The following is a 6,057-nucleotide window of genomic DNA, read 5'->3' as shown; positions in this document are numbered from 1 at the left end:
TATTGATAGTTTGAGTTTTTCTGTTTCTATTCATATCCCTTTAATTTCTTTCTTCTAATTGCTCTGGCTAGCATTTCAAGGACAATGTTGAATAAAATTGTGTAAGAGGGCATTCTTATCGTGTTCCAGTTCTTAGAGGGAATGCTTTCACTTTTTCTACATTTAGAATGTTGCTAGCCTTGGGTTTAGCATAGATAGTTTTTACAATGTTGAAGTATATTTCTACTATCAGTAGTTTTTCTAGTGTTTTGAAAAGGAAAAGGTGCTGTAGTTTGTCAAATACTTTCTCTGCATCTATTGAGATGATCATATAATTCTTGTCTTTAAGTCTACTTGTATGATGAATTATGTTTATTGTTTTCTGTATGTTGAACCAACCTTGCATTCCTGGGATAAACCCCATTTGATCATGGTGCACTATCTTTTTAATATGTTTTTTATTCAATTTGCCAGAATTTTATTGAGAATTTTTGCATCTATGTTCATCAGGGATATTGATCTGAAGTTTTCTTTCCATAATGTGTTTTTGTTTGGTTTTGGTATCAGAGTGATATTAACATCATAGAATGAGTTTAGAAGTTCCCTCCTTTTCTATTTCATGGTATAATTTGAGAAGTATTGGTATTAATTCTTCTTTGAAGTTCTTGTAGAACCCAACTGAGAATCCATCTGGTACTGGGCTTTTCTTAGTTGATATACTTTTGATAGCATCTTCTATTTCATTACTTGAGATTGATCTGTTCAAATTGTGCATGTCCTCCTGGTTCAGTTTGGGTAGGTTAAAAGTCTAGAAATTTGTTGATGTCTTGAATATCTTCTATTTTATTAAAGCATAAACTTTCAAGATAGTTTTTAATTATCTTCTGTATTTCAGTAGTGTCCATTGTGATGTTTTCTTTTTCATCACAAATTTTAGTAGAGTTTTCTCTCTCTTTTCATTAATGTGGCTAAGGGTTTATCAGTATTATTTATTTTTCAAAGAACCAACTTTTTGTTTTATCAACTTTTTGAATTTTTCTTTTGTTTCAATTTCATCTCTGATTTTAATTATTTCCTGTTTTATATTGCTTTTAGTGTGGATTTGTACTTCTTTTTCTAGGGCTCTGAGATGTAATGTTAGGTGTTTTATTCATTGACTTTCTATTGTTGTAAAGAACGAGCTCAAAGCAATGGAATTTCCTCTTAGCACTGCCTTCAAGGTGTCCCAGAGATTTTGATATGCTGTACCACTATTGTCATTTACCTCTAAGTATTTTTTATTTTATCCCTAATTTCTTCTGTTTTCCATTTGTCATTCAATGGCATATTATTTAGATGTTAGAATGACTTCTATTTTTTATCTATCATGATTTCTTTTTTCTTTTTTCCTTACAGGGATTTTTATTAAGACCCAGTCATGCCTACTAAAATTACATATTTTCACCACTTTGACTTAGAAACATGCACTAGAAAAATAAACTTTTGGTCAAAACAAACACTGAATTAGATGAAGCCACCATCATATGTCTCCACATTCAAAGTCAAACTGAATTTCAATGTGAAGCAAGAAATGTGAACAGTGGCAGAAATGGTACCCCAAACTAGTTAGGAAATTAACCCAGGTCTCAACCAATCAGAGTGGTATCAGAGGCATATTCACAAGAGCCCACAACTTACTACCTGACTAAACCTGCTGTCCAATGAGAGTTCTCTTGAAAATCAGTTAAACAGAAAACCAGTAATCACAATCATCTCCATCCACAAGTCACATTCGACCTTCTCATTAAACAAGCCCCTGCTAAGTAGGAATATTTGATGATTTGTTTCTTGAATTACAAGCAAACCATTTCTAAGTCAGGAGATCACAACAAAATTTAGAATTTTCAAAGTTAGCAGCTGCCAGTGCTGAGGGTGCCAGCAAGTGGACAGCCTTCCTGGGCATCTGTCTCCCTGCTGTCATGGCTGCAGGAAGGCCACACACTAGCCAGCATGTCCCTCCCTGAATGAAAGAGATTCCAAAGGAAAACCTGAACAGCTGACAACTTTAAAATGAGGTATTGTGAAAATTCCTCAGTCGTACTACAGCTTTGACTGCCCAAAGGAAAAAGAAATCCCACGATTGATCTGAAAATAGCAATTGCAGACACTGCCCACTTGGTGAGTCTCCCTCACAGGGTAAGTGCCTCTTACCACCAGCTTCTCCTGGAGAACCAGACTGCCTGAATGGCATTTCTATATTTCAGCATTTTAGTCCCTCCCTGTCAAGAGTTCAGCCTTAACCAACCATCAAATTAGGTGGTTCAACTGATGTTTTTTGACCTGTTTCATTTCACATGTGATCATGAGGTTAAGTAGTGACAAGTACTATTCGTTGTGCCTGTACCTTCTCTGCACATTTATTAGAATATGATGGCAATTAAAATGGTCCTGTTGGGGAGGGAAACAGCATTCTGACATTCAAAAGTCTTTTGTCACTAAGCTGTTCAAGTTTACAGCATTTTCAGTAATGTGTAATTTACTTATCTCATGAATGCCAATTCCAGGGAAAGTTCTTCCCACCGTAGATACTAAGTTTGAATCCTCTAAGGTCCTGGCTGAGCTAGAAGTGCCAAAATGTGCCCTACTGTGTACCATTAGTTCTGGAAGAAAGCGATGTGACCAGATTGCTGAAAAGACCTAGGCTTCAGTGGAATGGCTGAAGATCATTGTTTAGAACACAGAAGTCCAGATGGGAAGTTGGTTAGAGACTCTCTTAGGTCCCAGAGAGAAGAAAATGTGTGTGTGTGTGTGTGTGTGTGTGTGTGTGTGTGTTTATGAAGTGGGGGACACACAGAGAAACAGCTAGACAGAGGGGGGAATGAACACTTGGCCCCACCAAGTTACCTAGGTTTACATCCTGCATCACCTTCTTGGCCAATGGCCCTTGTCTTCATGAGTAAATCCAGGAGTGGCCAGGCTCACCTGGAGAAATAATTCAAAGACCGGAAGGGATGTTGACCATTTTCCCCAGCCTCTTCCAGTTAGGCAGGAGTATTGACCTAGATTCGTCTGCCTCCTGGAGCTGTTGTACATTATATGGCTCCAAGAGAGATCAGATGGTCTTGGGACCTCAGAAGGTGGGAAGCAAGCTATAAATCCAGACCCCCCCCTTTTGAAAATCAGGGCAGGGCAGCCCGGTGACCAGCTGGGTGCATCAAGCCTGGCTTCATGGTGGAGATATCAAGGACTAGGACGAGTGTCTTCCTTCAGGAACTTCAGTTCAAACACCAGGCATAAACTTTCCCCTCCATACAGGAGGGGAGGTATTGGGAAGGGACAGGGATAGAAACTGGGAGGATTGAGTTCCAGCTACATTTTGCTACATATGTGTCCTTGAATGAGCCACTGAACACCCTGAATCATCGTGACTCAGAAGACCACAAAACCCTGTGTTCCTGGCATTGGCAGGCTTCACTGCCACAGAAACAATCCGCTTCTTACCGCCATCTATTGTTGATTTTTATTTCATTCCATTATGTTCTGATATAGAGTACTATCTCTGTTTTTTTTTGTGTGTGTGTTTCCTAAGAGTTGCTTTATGCATAAGATGTGGTCTCTTTTAGACAAGGATCCATGTGCTGCTGAGAAGAACGTGTATTTGCTCCTTGATGCATGAAACAGTTATGTGGTGGAGGAGCCAATTCTTAGTCCCCTATGTCACCTGCAGACCCCACATTTCCTAGTTTTGGGTTCAGTCTTCAGTTTCTCCAGTCCCAGCCCTTCTAAGTCCTGGGCCAGGTGTGTCTCTCCCAGCTGGTCCTGCAAGTATTCAGATTGGAGGGGGGAGGGGAAAAGCTGGGTGGGTTTCCCTGACCACGTGTCTCCTGTGTGAAACTCTCTCCACCTTTGGTCTTCTCATGTCACTTAACCACACTTTATGTCATGCAGCTTGTTTTACTGGGCCTGTATTTCGGGCCAAACTCAGGTTTTCCAGGAACTGAATTCCTGAGCCACTGGCCTTCATGACACAGCTGCATAATGGCTCTTGTCTTCTCCACTTCACGCTGCCTGGAGAGATGGTGGCTTCTCTGCCCACATGTGGATATCATCAGCATGACCTTCAGGTTTGCTGGGCAATGTCCTTGGTCTCTAAACGCTCCCTACGCAGACACACCTCAGGCCTCCAGAACATGTGTGTTCCTTTAATTCCCTCATCCATCAACTGTGCTCACAGGGGGACCTCTCTGTGTCCCTGATCTGCTTTGAAAGTCCAGTTTTAGGTTCCAGTAAAGTCCCCCTGCCTTGTTGTTGTTGTTGTTCATCCATCTCGTGGAGAAGCTGCCTGTCCACTTACTTGGTTTCATACCATGGAGCAGTCAGGAAAGTGACCTCTTTTCTGTCATTTTGGATCTCTCTCTCCAGACTGACCCTCTAGGTAGGGATGGGAGGGTCTTCCTGGACCACTTACTGTCCAGGCTGTGCAGACCAGGGGCTCTGCTGTGGCCCTGACAATTAGCTTAGAGCACTGTGATGAACACAGGCGCTGAACTGGCCCACCTGAGGCTCCAGGCCCACCTGAGGCTCCAGGCCCACCTGAGGCTCCAGGACCAGCCAGCCCTCTCCAGGGGTGGTGAGAGCGCCTGCAGCATGCTACACCATAGCCAGCCAACTGCGTGCCAAGCAGCATCAGAGTTCCATGGCAGTGATGGCCATGTGCATCCTTGGTCCCCTGAGTCCCTCTGATGTTCCAGTGAGTCTTGGCCTCTCCATAGCTCCAGAGGCAGGACTCCAGGTCAGCAGTCCAGAGGAACCCTCTTCATTTCTCTGGATCCTGGCCATTCCTCCCACCCCCACTGTGTGAGCACACAACCAGGGGACTCTAATCCCTGGCAATGCTATAGGATACTCAGGACACCTGTGTCTGCCCAGGAAACGTCAGGCAGTGGGGCTATCCCTGTGGCTGGGTGAATCCGCCTTCTCCCTGTGGACAAGGCATAAGGCCTGAGAAGCAGCCACCTGACTACAAAAGGCCCTGAACCTGCAACTGCACAGACCACACCTCAATTCCCACCAAAACTGAAGGCCCCTCAGGTACCCACTGCGGCCCTCTGCCTGCCCCTCACAGCCCAGCCCCACCACATGGAGGTAGGAGGACAGCTCAGAGCCTGGGAACACACTGTGGAGCCAACCCATGTCCCATCCTGGCCACACACCTGCTTCCTATGTGCTCGATGCCTGTCTTCTCATCTGCTAATTGGAGGGAACAGCAACCCCTATGAGGCCAGGGAGCCTTGAGAAGCATGGAGTAATGTGTGGAGTGTGGCTGGCTTGAGCCCCGGACAAGTGTGCTGTCCTTGCTGTGGTTACTTCCCACATGCGAAAAGCTGCCCACATGGGCTCTCCCCATCTTCACTTCTCCCACCTCCTGCTCTGGCTCTTCCCTCCTCACCACCTCTCCCTCTCTCTTCCCACTGTCCATGCTGGACTTGGCCCTACAGAGTCCCTCCTCTCTCCCCACCCCATCTTGCCCCTTCCTGTGCCCTCTTGTCTTCCACTGTCCCTCCCAAGCTGTGTCCTGGGATCATCTTCTCCTGGATGTTGCCCAATCACCTCTAACAAACAGTTGTGAGTTTCTCCTGTTCCAAGCCTGCTCCTTCTCATCCTCCCAGTCACTTAACTATGAACCCAGCATCTGCAGCAGCCTTCTGGTGCCCCAGCCCCACAAGCTGCCACTGGTGGGCTGGTCCAACACGACCCCAATGCCTCCCACCTGTCCAGCCCTCCATCCCAGCTGCCTGGACAAGGCCCTGCCATTTCCCCTCTGTCCTGCCCTCCGTCCTCCCGTCCTGGCTGCAGCCCACCTCTGACCTGGTCACAGCCCTGCTCTCCTACAGGGATTTTTTACCCTGTGTGCTTTGCTGTTGTTGTTGTGTTTCTCACCACTGAAAATAAAGAATAAACACGAACAGAAAAACACACAAAAGCTCTTACATGAACTTTTACACGTGGATACACGCCTGCAACCACTCTTCTGAAATCCCTGTGCTGCCCCTGCCCCATAACCACTGTTCTGATTTCTGTTGCCAGCTCACAGTCTTT

Source organism: Urocitellus parryii, chromosome 7 (genome assembly GCF_045843805.1).
Source record: "Urocitellus parryii isolate mUroPar1 chromosome 7, mUroPar1.hap1, whole genome shotgun sequence".
NCBI classification, from domain to species: Eukaryota; Metazoa; Chordata; class Mammalia; order Rodentia; family Sciuridae; genus Urocitellus; species Urocitellus parryii.
Note: the sequence above shows the minus strand (reverse complement) of the source record.